The sequence below is a fragment of the Chiloscyllium plagiosum genome, unplaced genomic scaffold (genome assembly GCF_037043375.1).
Source record: "Chiloscyllium plagiosum isolate Xiang-an unplaced genomic scaffold, Cpla_swu_hap1 HiC_scaffold_8, whole genome shotgun sequence".
Taxonomy (NCBI): Eukaryota; Metazoa; Chordata; class Chondrichthyes; order Orectolobiformes; family Hemiscylliidae; genus Chiloscyllium; species Chiloscyllium plagiosum.
The window spans coordinates 16,933,673-16,950,820 of record NW_028270146.1 but is presented as its reverse complement, the minus strand read 5'-3'; the positions used below and the strand labels follow the sequence as shown (position 1 = coordinate 16,950,820).

General features: G+C 43.5%; 1 protein-coding gene and 1 long non-coding RNA gene across 29 annotated transcripts in view; both read left to right on the top strand.

Annotated features, from left to right (window-relative positions):
- Positions 1-2,003, top strand: part of LOC148149346 (uncharacterized) — a 131,301-nt gene extending 129,298 nt beyond the window's left edge. The window contains exon 3 of the long non-coding RNA XR_015757745.1: positions 1,905-2,003. This is a non-coding gene — a long non-coding RNA (uncharacterized LOC148149346). The remainder of the gene's footprint in view (positions 1-1,904) is intronic.
- Positions 1-17,148, top strand: part of LOC122553369 (neurexin-3) — a 2,038,938-nt gene that overhangs the window by 1,135,607 nt on the left and 886,183 nt on the right. The gene's annotated exons all lie outside the window — the stretch shown is intronic.

The following is a 17,148-nucleotide window of genomic DNA, read 5'->3' as shown; positions in this document are numbered from 1 at the left end:
TGAACCTGTTGGTGTGTGTGTTCATGTTTCTGCATCTTCTGCCTGATGGAAGAGGTTGTAGGAGAGCACTACCGGGATGGGTGGGGCTTTTGATGAAGCTGGCAGCCTTTCAGCAGCAACGAAAACAGAAAATAGAGTCCATGGATGGGAGGTTGGCTTCTGTGATGGTCTGGCCCATGCACACCACCTTCTGTAGTTTCTTACCATCCTGGGCTGAGCAGTTGCCGTACCAGGCCGTTATGCACCTGGACAATGTATTTTCTCTGCTGCAGCTGTAAAAATTGGTGAGGACATGCCAAATTTCCTCAGCCACCTGAGAAAGAAGAGATGTTGTTGTGCCTTCTTGACTGTCACGTCCAGATGGGAGGTCCTGTGTCATTTAGGATCTTGCCTGGTGTAGGAGAAAGGACTTATGAGGAAAAGCTGAGGGAACTGAGGCTGTTTTCGTTGGAGAGAAGGTTGAGAGGTGACTTAATCGAGACGTATAAGATAATCAGAGGGTTAGATAGGGTGGACAGTGAGAGCCTTTTTCCTCGGATGGTGAAGGCTAACATGAGGGGACATAGTTTTAAATTGAGGGGTGATAGATTTAGGACAGATGTCAGGGGTAGTTTCTTCACTCAGAGAGTAATAGGGGCGTGGAACAGCCAGCCTACAACAGTAGTAGACGTTAAAGGGATTTAAATGGGCATTGGACTTACATATGTATAATAATGGAACGTTGTAGGTTAGATGGGCATCAGATTACTTTCACAGGTCGGCACAACATCATGGGCCAAAAGACCTGGACTGCTCTGTAACATTCTATAATCTCTGTTCTATGTATGTGGTTTGTTCAGTAAGTTCATGGATCATACAAGAGTTTGTGGTGTGGTAAATAATAAGTAGACGATAGGATTATATCAGTAGATTGGTCAAATGGATAGGACACTGCAAAATGTAGTTTGATACTGAATTGTGCGAGATGATGTGATAGTGTCAGGGATTTTGGGAAGATTAGCAAAGCGAGGGAGTATAGAATGAATGGCAGCACCCTGGGATGTACTGAGGATCAGAGGGATCTCAGTGTGTACATCCACAAGTCCTTGAAGGCAACAAGGCAGATCGATAGCATGCTTAAGAAGGGCATAAGATGTGGCACTGAATACAAGAGCAGGGAAGTTATGTCAGAGCTGTATGAGATGTTAGCTAAGTCACAGCTGGTGTACTGCGTGCAGTTCTGATCACCACACTTCAAGAAGGATATGATCACACCAGAGAGAGTGCAGAGAAGATTCAGTAGATGTTGCCTAAGCTCTGAAGGGACAGAGAATGGTTTGGGATTTTCCTTGGAACATAGAGCACTGGTGGGGGGAGGGGGATCTAATTGAGATCAAAAAAATGTGGGACATAGATCAGGGAGATAGGAACATTTTACCCTAGTGGAGGGGTCAGTAACTAGGGAGCATGGATTTAAGGTAAGAGGCAGGTGATTTCGAGGGGATTTAAATAAAGCTCTTGCCTGTCCAACCTTTCCTCTTAAAATGACACGTCCATTCCAACACTAGTCTTGTAAACAAATTGCTGGAAAAGCTCAGCAGGCCTGGGGCAGCATCTGTAGAAAGAAATCAGAGTTAACGGCTCAGGTCCAGATGAAGGGCTTTTGGCTGAAACGTCGATTTTCCTGCTCCTCGGATGCTGCCTGAACTGCTGTGCTTTTTCAGCACCGCTCTAATCCAGAATCCAGTGACCCTTCCTCAGTGCTCATCCAGTAAACCTTCATTAAACTGCTTCCAATGCTCAATGTAAACCTCTCACGACATTTCACAGAGGAATTGTGAAACAAAATTTACAACTCAGCTTTGCAGGAGACATTAGGGCAGATGGTGTTATATAAATGCAGGTCTTTTTTTTTCCCCTTTCAGATGTGTCGAGATGATTGTCAGTTTCGTCATGTGGAAGAATACTCACAATTACTGGACTATGTATGGAATGATTTAATGAAATGCTTAATGGGACAGAACATCTTGTGCTGTAACAACTAAGTAGTGTTTTAACCAGTCCCTTTATGAAGAGCAACAATGGATGGATATTCTGAAATGGGAGCAATAGGTTTCATGGCATGAAATATAAAAGTGCAATTAAAAATTATAGCTAGGATATGGAGATTCCAGCTATAAGATTTGGAGCCCCAAAGTAAATTTAAAATGATTTTCTCCACGCAAATTAATTGTGGTTATCTGTACTAAAATTTTGGGAATGAAGTCATCCTTCAGCTGTCAAGTCTCCCTAAGCCTCTCTATTGGCCTTTTGGTTTGTTAAAAGACCCTTCTGAACCTTCTTACCCTTTGGTCACCTGGCCTCACGTCACACTGTGTGATCGACAGTCGAGTTTTTGCTTGATGACATGCAAAACCTCTTGGAATGCTTTGCTACACTGTGGAAGGTTGTTGTTGTAGAACTGTCATGGTCGATGGAGAAAGTGTGCATCTAATGTGCACCTCTCTGCTCATTTAGTCACTGCATGAGCTCAGCCATTATAAACAAGCCAGCACCAACATAATGCTGCTCTTCCATGCAATTGTCAAGCTTCGGAATTTTTGCTGCTGTGCCCACATATTACACTAGAATGATTTTGCAAAGTGATAGATTTCCAGAAATCCATAGCAAGGAATGTAATCTTCATTTCCACAATTCTGGGGCAACCTAACGGTGAACAGAATGGGAATTAATTTTGGTTACCGTTCTGCAGGCCACTGCACAATTGACACTTGTGTCTCTGGTAATGACACATTAGATTGTATTCTTTAAAAAAAAATAAATTACCTGTGTAATGCAAATGCCCTAATAATATGGTTGTTGATTGAACTAATGATGCAGTAAAGTGGATTCATACACAGTAATGGTGTGATTGCAGACTGATGTACGATGGAATTACAGATTAGAGAATTTGGTCTGTCACATGATTGCCAAGCCTGTTGATCATTTCATTCTTACTTTCACCCTTACTGTCACCTCGACGCCCACCATCGCATTTACTGTGCAGCAGGATCCAGGTAAATTGCAGCTCGAAGCTATAATGGGAAGATGGTAGACTAGGCATACTGAAACATGAGATAAAATGACCTATCTCGAAAGCTTTGGGAGTGAATGTTGCTGCTAAGTGAACAGAAACACAAACTCTCAGCCTCTCTCTCTAGTGTGTTTAAGACAGCAGCCCTCTCCTCCTCCCCCTTTCCCTGCCCAAATACCATATAATAGTTTCCTTCTTGTATTTTTATGCTGACAGTGCACTGAGTGTTCAATATTAAAGCAAAAACAAATGCATAGAATAAGTTGATAACCTGTTTAAGTACCTAATAACGAAGAAGTGTACTGAGCAGTTTCTGGATCTGTGCAACTATGCTTCTGACTGATGTGTGCCAGAAGATTAGAATAGATTTCAACAATGCAACATCACATTATACTTAGTGAATCACCTGATGAAGGAGCGTCACTCTGAAAGCTAGTGTGCTTCCAATTAAACCTGTTGGACTATAACCTGGTGTTGTGTGATTTTTAACTTTGTACACCCCAGTCCAACACCGGCATCTCCGAATCATCACATTATACTTGGCATTGTAGCTAGGCACTGCTGCCTCACAGCTCCAGGGACTTGGGTTTAATTCCATCCTTGCACGACTGTCTGTGTGGAGTTTGTACATTCTCCCCCGTGTCTGCGGGGGTTTCCTCCGGGTGCTTCGGTTTCCTCCCTCAGTCCAATGAGCAGGTTAGGTGGATTGACCATACTAGATTGCCCGTAGTGTCCAGGGATGTGCAGGCTGGGTGGATTAGTCATAGGGAATGTGAGGTAACAGGGATGAAGTAGGTGCTCTTCAGAGGGTGGGTGTGGACTCAATGGGGTGAATGGCTTGCTTCCACTCTGTGGGGATTCTATGATACCTCTTTATATATGCACACACAATTTTTTTCTCATGTGTCAAAGATGAATCAATCCGAACCATTTAAGAATAAAGTCAATGTACATTCTTTCAACAAACCTTTTCTTAATTGATTGTGCATACCCCCAGCTTCTCTGTATCCTACGGTCTGCTCTTTCAGAATAACAACCCTTCAAACCCATTTCTGCATCCAGTAATGCTGATATTAAACCTCAATCCATGTTCATTATTAATATTATGTTATTAGATTAGATTCTCTACAGCATGGAAACAGGCCCTTCAGCTCAACAAGTCCACACTGACCCTCCGAAGAGTAACCCATCCAAACCCATTCCCACTCCCCTATCTTTACCCCTGACTAATGCATCTAACACAATGGGCAATTTAGCATCTTTGGATTGTGGGAGGAAACCAGAGCACCCAGAGGAAATCCATGCAGACATGGGGAGAATGTGCAAACTCCACACAGTCACCCAAATCTGGAATCGAACCCACGTCCCTGATGCTGTGAGGCAGCAGTGCTAACCACTGAGCCACTGTGCTGCCCCAAAGTGTGTTTGTGACTTTGTCAGCTGCAGTCAGCTCAGCCCAGATCATAGAATCCCTACAGTGTGGAAGGAGCCCATTTGGCCTATTTGAGTCCACACCAACCCTAAGAAGAACATCCCTCCCTATCCTTATAACCCTGCATTTCCCATGGCTAATCCACCTCGTCTGCACATTGGACTGTGGGAGGACACCGGAGCACCTGGAAGAAACTCAGTCAGACACAGAGAGAATGTGCAAAATCCACATAGACAGTTACCCGAGGCTGGAATCAATCCTGGGCCCCTGGTGCTGTGAAGTAGTAATGCTAACCATTGAGCCATCATGCCAATGTGTGTTTCTTCAAGCAGTATTTATTATGGGATTTTGGCTCCCCTTATTCCTTTCTGAATTATTAGGAGAGTTATGCAAATTTGGCCTGATTTCTCTTGAATTTAGAAGGTTAAGGGGTGATCTGATTGAAGTCGTCAAGAGTTTTGTATTCATTCAGGGACCATGAGCATCACTGGCTCGGCCAGCATTAATTGCCCATCCCTAATTGCCCAGAAGGCAACTAAGAGTCAACCATAGTGCTGTGGGTTTGGAGTCACATGAAGGCCATTTCAGGTAAGAATGACAGTTTCCTTCCCTAAAGGACCTTCACGTGGATAGATTTTTGAACAATTGGCAATGGACTCATGGTCATTATGAGATCTCTAATTCCAGAATTGTTTTATGTTGAATTCAACTGCTACTATTTGCTGTGACAGGATTTGGTCCCCAGAACATTATTTGACTCTTTGGATTAACAGTCATTCCACAAGGCTATCGCCTCCCCCATGATATTAATAGCAAAAGACAGGGTAGATAAAGTCTAACTATTTCCACTGGTTGAAGATTCTAGAACTAGGGGACATAGATTAAAGATTAGGGCCAGATCATTCAGGACAGATGTTAGGAAGTACTTCTATACACAAAGGAAGGTAGACTTTTGGAACTCTCTTTCCCCAGCAGCAATTGATGCTAGATCAGTTACTAATTTTAAAACTGAGGGAGATAAATTTTTGTTAAGCAAATGTGGACCAAAGGTACATAGAGTTAGGCCACATATCAACGAGTAGAACGTGAGGACTGCAGATGCTGGAGATCAGATTCGAGAGTGTGGTGCTGAAAAAGCACAGCCGGCCAGGTAGCATCCGAGGAGCAGGACAATCGATGTTTCGGGCAAAAGCCCTTCTTCAGGAGTGACTGGTCATTCCTGGTCGACCAGTACTGAATGGACAGTCACTCCTGATGAATGGCTCCTCGGATGCTGCCTGACCTGCTGTGCTTATCCAGCACCACACTCTCGAAACTAGGCCACAGATCAACCATGATCTCATTGGATGACAGAACAGGTTCAAGGGCCTGAATGACCTACTACTGGTCCGATGTTGTAAGAGAGTCGCGGTCACAGGACAACTATGGTCACAGTTATATCATAGCACACTTCAAGATGCTCGGCTGCTTATTTATTAATCCCTATCCCTCCAATACACAGGCCTATCTAATTCAGATAAAAACTACCATTGAAAATGAACTTTAGAGTTATAAGCATTTTACTACTCATAGCTGAAATTGTCCAAAGTCATCATTTGGAGGATCCATTGCTTCGGCTAAGAACACTGTATAAATTTAAGTTGCATTTATATTTTGTCTGCTAAGAAGGGGGAGATCAGATTTAGTTTCATTTTAGATTTGTTCTGTGAGTGATACTGGGAAATCTGTAGGTCTGTTTTCTTTTATACGTATTTTAATGAGATTGAAGTGAGGTAGAATAGTTGGAGTAAAGCTTAGCAAGGTTTAATGTATCATTTTTAAAAAGTGACAATCAGTGTGTTCGCGCCAAGTGAGAGAGGTCCAGACATGCAGAGAACCCGAGCAGTGTTGAAAGTCTGTGTATATATGTGCCAGAAGGAAGAGGCAATGCCGCTGTACAGCTGAGTTTAGAAACCTCACATAGTTGCTTTAAAGTTACAAGTAGAAGTGAGGTAAGTTAGGTGGTTGTGTTTGATTGGTGCAGACGTGATGGGTCAAAGGTCCTTTTTCTGCGCGGTGTATCTCTATGAAGAAACGTTTGCAGTTTGTTTCAGATGTGTCAGGAAGAGCGACCAGAAGATGGAAAAAGTTGCATCTACTGACGGCATAGAAACCTGCCGCACGGAAATTGGTTGCATCTGTCGCAGCCTGGGAGAGAGCATGGAGCTTTAGTGTAGCGTTTCTTCACTAATGTTTGAGAATTCTTTGTAAGGATAGTATGGTGTTCAATCTTTTTCTGATGTCTGTTAAAAAAAAACTTTCTAACATTTCATCTGGTGTAATATGGCTTGTGATTTTTCACTCTTGCTTAATAGTCCCACAGCCTCTGATGTTAAAGTGAAAATAAACTGAATTTGTCCAATCTCTCTTCATATTTGTTGACTATCCTCCAAACCAGGCAATATCCTGGTAAATGGGTTCTGCGCCCTGTCCATAGCCTCCACGTTCTTCTGCTGGTGTGGCGACCAGAACTGTACGTAGTATTCCAAATCTGGCCGAACTATAGTTCTCTACAGCTGCAACAGGACTTGACAACTTTTATACTCTCTGCCCCAACCAATGAAAGCAAATATGCAATATGCTTTCTTGACCACCTTCTCCACTTGTGTTGCCAGGGAACTGTGGAGCTGTATGTCTCAACCTCTCTGTATGTCAATGCTTCTAAGGGCTCGGCCATTTATTGTATACGGTCATTGAGTCACAGGGTCAGACAACACGGAAAATGACCCTTCGGTCAAACATGTCCTTGCCAACCAGGTGTCTAAAAATTAATTTTGTCCCATTTGCTAGCATTTGGCCCATATCCCTCTAAAGCCTTAATGTATCCATCTAGATGCCTTTTAAATGTTGTAATTGTACCAGCTTCCACCACTTCCTCTGGCAGCTCATTCCATACACACACCACACTCTGCATGAAAAAGTTGCCCCTTAGGTCCCTTTTAAATCTTACCTCTCTCACCTTAAATCTATGCCCTCTGTTTTTTTGGATTCCCCTACCTTGGGGAAAAGACCTTGACTATTCACCCTAAACCTGTCTGCCATGATTTTATAAACCTCTATAAGGTCATCTCTCAACCTCCAATGTTCAGACCTCATGCTATTTCCAGATAGAGAAAGAAAGATGTAAATGAGTGCCCCTCACTAATAGGGTATAAGTCTCAGTTGAACCCAAGTAGCTAGGTCCATGAGAAACAAGGCAGTCAACCGATGTCAGTGATCAGCACAAAAGTGGAGTTGAGGCCATAAAGAGAACAGCGAGACTGGGCTGAATGGCCTGCTCCGAAACTGTATGTGTGTTCCTATAAGAGAGAGGGAATGTGGGTCTCGAATCTACCATAAACTGGCACAGAGACAAGCCTATCCCCAATGAGATGAAACAAAGAACTACAAATGGGTGGCACGGTGGCACAGTGGTTAGCCCTGCTGCCTCACAGTGCCAGAGAACCCGGGTTCAATTCCCATCTCAGGCAACTGTCTGTGTGGAATTTGCACATTCTCCCCATGTTGGCGTGGGGTTCCTACGGGTACTCTGGTTTCCTCCCACAGTCCAAAGATGTGCAGGTTAGGTGAGTTGGCCATGCTAAATTGCCCGTAGTGTTAGGTGAAGGGGTAAATGTAGGGGAATGGGTCTGGGTGGGTTGCTCTTCGGAGGGTCAGTGTGGATTTGTTGGGCCAAAGGGCCTGTTTCCACACTGTAAGTAATCTAATCTAAAAATACTGGAGATCTGAAGATCACTGGAGAAACTCAGCAGGTCTGGCAGCATCTGTGGAAAGAAAACAGAGTTAATGTTTCAGGACAAGAGACACTTCTTCAGACCAAATAGCAGCTACCAAGGTGGTGTCTCTGCCGGTAGCTCTTCAAGTAAGGTAGACTGGATTGAATGAAATGTTTTGGTTGACAGCACTGTAGGCTGTGGGTGTCTTTATGTTCCGGTACCACCTCTAGCTGCATAGCACTCATTGTTGCCATTATAATTATTATTTTCAAATCTGTTTGATTGCCTCTTGCATTTGTCTTGTCAGATTTGGGCTGAGCTACTTTCTGGACTGCAGTTATTAGTCTGTCTCGATGCGAATGGCAACTACTATAAACTTGTAGGCAGGATTATCATTCCTTTCTCATTCTCCATTACCTTCAGTGAACTCCTGAAATCTCAGAAATGTGATAGCGTAGTGGTAATGTCATTGGCCCAATGATCCTGGGCTCAGCTTAATGCCTTAGGGTCATGAGTTCATATCCCACTAAACTGAAAGTTTCAAGCTAACTCCTAAGGAAGCCTGGAATAAAAAGCTTTCCTAGTGATGACCATGTAGAAATTGTTGGTTGTCATTGTTATTAGAAGAGCCACTAATGACTTTAGGGAAGGAATCTGGCCTACAATTGACTCCAGACCCACAGTAATATAGTTGACTCTTTACTGCCCTCTACAGTTACAAGTGGGCAATAAAAGCTGGCTGAGACAAGGATGTCCACAGTGAATGAGAAAATATTCTGTTGATAACTGCTTCTAATATTCCATTGTCATCATAAATTTGTACCATATTGACTTGCAAGTCCATAGAGTTTCCAATTAATCTAAATGCACTGTTTAGAATATGTTTGATAACACCAAGAAATATTCCCATTGGAGTCTTGGCCTGGAGATCAGGCTAAATTTACATATTGAGGATATTTAAAACTACTTTTGGAAAACTGCGTTCAATTCTGGTCTCCCTGCTGTAGGAAAGATGTTAAACTTGAAAGGGTGCAGAAAAGATTTACAAAGATGTTGCCGGGACTGGGGGGTTTGAGCTTCTGGGAGAGGCTGAACAGCCTGGGGCTGTTTTCCCTGGAGTGTCGAAGGCTGAGGGGTGACCTTATAGATGTTTATGAAATCATAATAGACAAGGTCCTTTCCCCAGGGTAGTGGAGTCCAAAACTAGATGGCATAGGTTTAAGGAGAGAGGGGAAAAATTTAAAAGGGACACAGAGGGTGGTGCTTGTACGGAATGGGCTGTCACTGTCATAGAGTCATACAGTATGGAAACAGACCCTTCGGGCCAAATCAGTCAATGGTGAACATAAGCCCAAGCTAAACTAGCCCCCCCTCTGAAGTCTCACTCCATTAAAATCTGACTCCATCATTTTTAATAACATACATTCAATTAAACACTCGCTCATACCAACCTGTTCTGGTTCTATACAACTCCAACAGCTTCTTTTTAAAAACTATTCACTCACAGGATGTGGTGTCACTGGCGAGGTCAACATTTATTGCCCATCCCTAATTACCCAGAGGGCAGTGAAGAGTGAACCACATTGCTGTTAGTCTGGCGCCACATGTAGGCTAGACAAAGAAAGGAGGGCAGAATTCCTTCCCTAAAAGATATGAGTGACCAAGTTGGGTTTTTCTTAAAATTCAAACTGGTTTCATGGTCACCATTAGACTCTTCGTTCTGCATTTCAGGAGGGGGGTCTGTCTTTATTGCGGTTGGAGGGGTGGGGTTTGAGGGTGGAGGTGAGGGATGTGGATGAGATGTGCTGGAGGGCATCATCAACCACATGGGAGGGAAAATTGCAGTCTTTAAGATGGAGGCCATCTGGTGTGCTCTGTGGTGGAACTGGTCCTCCTGGGGACATTACTGATGAAGGGCTTTTGCCCGAAATGTTGATTTTCCTGCTCCTCGAATACTGCCTGACCTGCTGTGCTTTTCCAGCACCACACTCTTGATAAAAATACTGTTCTTAGTCCCCAGTGCAAAACTGTTTTGTCACACTGTGTGGAACAGCTCCGAGAGAATGTTTGTTCAGGTAGATGTGGAAAGATTGAGGGCTTAATGTCAGAGTCAGGGGGTGCCCCTTTAAGACAGAGACTTTCTTCTGTTGGAAGATGATGAATCTGTGGAATTCTTTACACAGAGGGCTGTTAAGGCTGGGTCATGAAGTATATTCAAGGCTGAGCTAAATAGACTTATAATCAGTAAGGGAATGAAGAGTCATGTGGACAAAGCAGCAAAGTGGGGTTGAGGATTATCAAATTGAAATGCATGGTGAAGCAGATGCAGTGCATCAAGTAGCTTACTCTGCTCTGTCTAAAGTCTCGTCCTCCCAAAGACCCTCTCAGCCAGGGTCACTTTTAGACCAGGCACTGACAGCTCCTCTGTAGGAGGAGAGCAGATGTGAATACACAGAATTGGAGAGTTAAAAGAGAAAGCCAGTCTATTAGAAAATCAATCAAGGGACCTCAGAAAATATAGTTCGGTGATGTTTTTTAGGATTTTCAAAATGATGATTCAGAGACATTTAAAAAAAAGCAACTTGCAACGTGCCCCCGCAGCATTCCACTTGCTGTGATACTTTTGTGTATCTCAGATGCACTGCTACACTGTCAGCATGGAGCTATCTGTGCTGTGGAACACATCATAAAAATGTAACATATTTGATACATCTTCCAGTGTGGGCGGTGAAAGCAGAGCAGCTGATTATCTATGTGTGACCTAATTTGCACCTTTTCATCCATCGAGCAGGTGCGATTTGCACTCGAGTCGATAAAAGAACGCAATTAAATTTGAGACCGGATCCGCAAAGCAAGCCAAATCCCTCCCTTGATGAGGAGCGGGAACGCCTGGCCTTTCTCTGGGATTGCATCGCTCTCTTTGGCCCCACCCGTTCGTGCAGTTTCACTCAGCGAGATGTGGAACTGCATGATCCTGCAGCCCAGCGGAACACCACAATGTGTCACCCCTCTACCATCTCTTTGAATAAAAGCCCTCCCCTTTATCTAAGCTGTCTGTCCCTGCACACAGCCTGCACTTTTCCCCAGAGTTGTCCAGTAATTTTGATTTTTCAAGCATTCATCCGTACCCTTTTAGAAGAAACTATTGAGTCTGCTTCCACATCCTTTCCAGCTTGTGTATTCCAAGATATGATTTGGAGGTGCCGGTGTTGGTCTGGGGTGTACAAAGTTAAAAATCACACAGCACCAGGCTATAGTCCAACAGGTTTATTTGGAAACGCTAGCTTTCAGAGCGCTGCTCCTTCACCACCTGATGAAGTAGCAATGCTCCAAAAGCTAGTGTTTCCAAATAAACCTGTTGGACTATAGCCTGGTGCTGTGTGATTTTTAACCTCATTCTAGGATAGAACAAGTTGATGTGTCAAAATGATTTTCCTTATTTCCCCCTCTGGTTCTTTTGGCAATCAACTTTACTGGCAATCACATCTTCTTCTCAACCAGTCCACCCAAACTACACATTCTCCCTTCTCAGAGTAAAGGGTTGGTCCTTGAGGACTGAGGAATTTCTTCACTTGAGGTGGTGAATGTTTAGAGTGCTCTAACCCAAATAGCGGTGGTGTCTCAGTTGTTGAACACATTATAGAATGAGGTGGATGCAGTTCTAGACACCAAAAACCTCAAGGGATACAGCACTAGTGCAGGGAAGTGGTGCAGAGTATACCACTCAGTCTCATGAAATGACAGCAAGCCCTCAAGGGACTGAATGGCCCACTTGTGTTCTCATAATGTGATTGCTGCTTTGGATGACAAATCCAGCCTGAGGACACCATGATAGAATCTCCTTCTCAACGTCTCCCCTCGCCCGGGGCTCGGTAACCCTCAGGTCAAACCCACCAGGTACCTCTCTCTGATGAGAGAGGGCAGCCGTATGGTCTAATGAGGCAATAGCGATTTTAGGTTTACCTTTTACAAGCTGATAGACATGCCAACGGTATGAAAAGGAGACCAAGGTTGCACACATTTCTCCCCTTTACTTGGGCTAATAGAATGTAAGAAATAGGAGCAGGAGTAGGCCATTTGGCCCATCGAGCCTGCTCCGCCATTCAATAATGTCGTGGCTGATCCTTTCGTGATTCAACTCCACTTGCCCGCCTGCTCACCATAACCCTCAATTCCTTTACTGTTCAAAAATCCATCTTCACCTCGAAAACATTTGACGAGGCAGCTTCCCACTACCATGTTATCTTGTTTTGACAATTAAGAACAATGGGTTCTTTTCCCAACAGCTTGAATAAATTCTTATCTCTAATGAAGTGTTTTTGTTTGGAGAAAGGTGGAGCTCTATCGATGTATCAACAAAAATAAAAAGCCATATCTCGCCAGCTCGGCTGTAGCATTGTAATTAGAATGAAAAATAATAATGCTGACGAGAATTTGTCTTCATGCAATCAATCATAAACCTGACGCAATTATCTCAAAGAAGTGTTTTTTTTCCCTGGAAAATTCTAATTTGCTTGATAAAGAAGGGATTCGCAAGAATGAGACCAGAACTGAAAGGTTGCAGCTATCAGGAAGGAATGAACAGACGACGGCTAATCTCTCCATGTGATAAAAACAAGACTGAGTGGAGCTGGATAGAGCTCATTCAGGTTATGAAAAGGTTTGATAGGTCTCAGTGGTATGGACGAGGGCAAAGCGGGTGCTCCGGTTTCCTCCCACAGTCCAAAAATGTGCAGGTTAGGTGAATTGGCCATGCTAAATTGCCCGTAGTGTTAGGTGAAGGGGTAAATGTAGGGGAATGGGTCTGGGTGGGTTGTGCTTCAGCGGGTCGGTGTGGACTTGTTGGGCTGAAGGACCTGTTTCCACACCCTAAGTAAGCTAAATATAAGAGAGTCCCAAGTAAATCCAGTAGGGAACTTAGGATTAAAGAAAAGTCTTTTCCCAAAAAATGTTGCTGGAATTTCAAGAATGGAATGTTTAAGATAAAAGTGCAAGGGTGCATTCAGGGACCAGCTCAATAAGCAGTTGAGGAAAGAAGGAATCAAGGATTATGTTGGTGAGTTTGGCTGAATACAGTTGGGAGGTGGCTGGAGTAAGGCATAGACACTGGCCCAGTTGGATCAAACAAGTTGTATCTCCTTTTAAAATTTATTTACAGAGTGTTGGCATCACTGACTGGGCCAACGTTTATTGTCCATCCCTAGTTGCCCAAGAAAAGATGGCTGTGAGATGCCATTTGGAAGTGCTGCAGTCCACAGCATAGAATATTTGTAGAATCCCTATAGTGTGGAGCAGGCCATTCAGCCCATCAAGTCTACATAACCCTTCAAAGAGCATCCCATCAAGAGACAACCATTGACCCTACCCTGTGTGGAATGCTCTGCCCCAGAGGGCAGTGGAGGCCCAGTCTCTGGATTCATTTAAGAAAGAGTTGGATAGGGCTCTCAAGGATTGTGGAATCAAGGGTTATAGAGATAAGGCAGGAACAGGATACTGATTAACGATGATCAGTCATGATCATATTGAATGGTGGTGCAGGCTCGAAGGGCAGAATGGCCTACTCCTGCACCTATTGTCTATTATCCCTGTAACCCTTCATTTCCCATGGCTCACCCACATAGTCTGCATATCACTGAGCATTATGGGCAACTTATGGCCAAACCACCCTAACCAGAGGAAACCCACGCAGACTTGGGCGAGAATGTGCAAACACCATGTGGACTGGAATCCACAAGGCTGGAATCAAACCCAGGACCCTGACACTGTGAGGCAGCAGTGCTAACCTTTGAGTCAGCGTGCTTTCCAGGAGCTTTTGCCAGGTGACAGTGAAGGAATGGTAGTATGTTTCCAAGTCAGTTTGACGCTTGTTACTAATGCAGTGATATTCCCACTCTGTCACAATCTGCCCCTATTTGAAGCACAGTCAATGAGCCCCACTGATTGTCGATGATAGTTTCAAAGACTCTGCATCCTCGGAGAATCAAATTCCTTCCCCCTCTCCTTAAAAGGGCAACCCCTCATTTTTAAATTATGCCCTTTAGTTCTATGCCCTTTGTGCCCTCCAATCCCAATTATCAAATAAACAACAATTAACGATTTACCCTTTGTGTTGCTGACGAATTGCCATCCCCCAACTCACTTTGAAGGTCGTTGTCTTTTCGAGTTATAATGCAAATTACGGACTGTCAGTGCCGAGTTTCTTTGTGACAAATGTCTATTATGACTGATCATATATTTCATCCCAGTGTGAAGCCAGCACAGTTCTTGCCAACATCCAATTTGCATATTGTAGTGACAAGGCTTTCATTAGAAGCAGCACGTCAGTCTGTTCTGGATATTCTCGGCATCTCTTACCATTGGATATTGGTATTAGAAACAGAGCTGAACTTGTACTGTGGAATTTTATGTTAGCACACAGTTTTAAAAATAAATTTTAAAATTGGAGCCTCCTTCAAAGGTGTTAAGCATTAAAAATGGATGCAAAATATCAACATATCGCCAATACCACATAGATTTCACTCCTATAAATAATGTAGGGATACACAGGACTTCATGACACCATCTGGACAGTCCCAAAGCTAAAAGAAATATCACAGGATACTCTGTCTTGTTCTCTACTGCCAAATATCTATCGATTTTTGAATTTGCCAACATTTACCTCCTCTACTCTTTCACTGGACAGTTGGCTTATTGATATTTGCTGGGGGACAGTTTGCTTCAAATTCACAGTGCAAACAACTCCTGCAGGAACGGTGGGATATGATCTGCAGTGTTTTGTCACTTCTTTTTAAGTCTATTCTTTCATGGGAGGTGAACATCACCAACAATACCATCATCCGTTCTCTGCCTCCAATTTGACATTGAACTGAGTGGACCACAGAATATAGATCATAGAACTGTGCAGCACAGTACAGGCCCTTCAGCCCTCAATGTTGTGCTCATCTTTTATTCGACTCGAAGATCAGATTAACCTACATACCCTTCACTGGACTATCGTGCTAGGGCTTTGATAAAGCAGCGTTTGCAGGCAGACCAGCTAAACCCATAAAACCAAGATGTAGGAGCAGAAACTAGGCCATTCAGCCCATCAAGTGTGCTCTATCATTCAAACATGGCTGATAGGTTTCTCAATCCGATTCTCCCGCTTTCTCCCGGTAACCCTTGCTCCCCTTTACAATCAAGAACCTATCTATCTCGGTCTTAAATATACTCAATGACTGGCCTCCACAGCCTTCTGTGGCAGTGAATTCCACAGATTCACAACTCTCTGGCTGAAGAAGTTTCTCCTTATCTCCGTTCTAAAAGGTCTTCCCTTTACTTTAAGGCTATGCCCTCAGGCCCTAGTCTCTCCTACCAATGGAAACATCTTCCCAACATCCACTCTGTTCAGGCCATTTAGTATTCTGTATGTTTCAATTAGATTCCCCCCTCATCCTTCTAAACTCCATCTGGTATAGACCCAGACTCTTCAAGCATTCCTCATATGTTAAGCTGTTCATTCCTGGGTCCATTCTTGTGAATCTCCTCTGAACGTGCTCCAGTACATCTTTCCTGGGATATGGGACCCAAAACTGTGCACAATACTCCAAATGTGGTCCGACCAGAGCCTTATAGAGCCTCAGAACTATATCCCTACTTTTATATTCAAGTCCTCTCAAAATAAATACCATTATTGCATTTGCCTTCCTAACCACTGACTAATCTGGCAGATTCCTTCCCTTAGGGACATTACAAACAAATTGGATTTCTTTTCCAATGAGTGTCAGCTTCACAATAACTGAAACTAACTTGGTAATTCCTGATCGACTTGCTGAACTTCAGCTTTGCCAGCTGTCATGTGGAATTTGAACAATGTCCCCATGATATGAGCTGGATTTCTGGGTTTCTAATCCAGTGACATTGCCACTGATTCACGCAGCTTCACTGCCCTCTGAGAGAATACATTCCTCCTCACCTCTGTCTTGCAGTATTATCTTTTATACTGAGGTACTGATCTCTGTGGAGACAATGTTCCTGTGGTATTGTTGCTGTGTTATTAATCCAGAAGGTCAGCCAATATTCTGGGGACCTGGGTTCACATCTTGCTGTGGTGGAGTTTAAATTCAATTCTTAAAGAAATATGGAAATTAAGAATTTGGTATTGGTTATAAAAACCATTGTTGATTGTCAGGAAAACCCATCAGGCACACTAGTGTCCTTTCGGGAAGGATATCTGCCATCCTTACCTGGTCTGGCTTACATGTGACTCCAGACTCTCAGCAATATGGTTGATCCTCAACGACCCTCGGATATGGTCTAGAAAGTCATTCAGTTCAAGGGCAGCATGGGATAGAATGGCCTGGCAGTGAGGCCCATGTCCCATGAGTGAATAAACAAAAACAAGGTCCTGGAATCTCCCAGAATGGGAAACAACCTTCCCACATCTACCCTGAGAATCTGACAAGATTCAGTAAGGTCTTCTGTCATTGCTCTAATTCCAAGGGGTACAAGCCCAATGGCTAAATGCGTTACACTTTAGGAAGTTAGGAACAGAAGAAATTGGAGCAGCAGAAGATCATGTGATACCTTTTTAGGCTTACGTACCATTCAATAAGGTCAAAATGTTTATCTCAATTCCACACTCTGACCCTGTCCCCTATCATTACATGAAGTCTGGAAATGCAGACTTTTTTATGTTTGTGGGTAATGGACCTCATTGCCAGGCAAGCAGTATTGCCCATTGATAATTGCCCAGAGGGCTGTTACTGATTTGCTGTCGGTCTGGAGTCATGTGTTGGCCAGACAACGTCAGGACAACAGATTTCCTTCCCACAAGGACCCTAACGAAGCAGATAGTTTTTTTGCAATGAGTGAATGTTTATGAGTTGCCACTTACAGTGTCATCTTCGGTACATAGGTATAATCCTTAC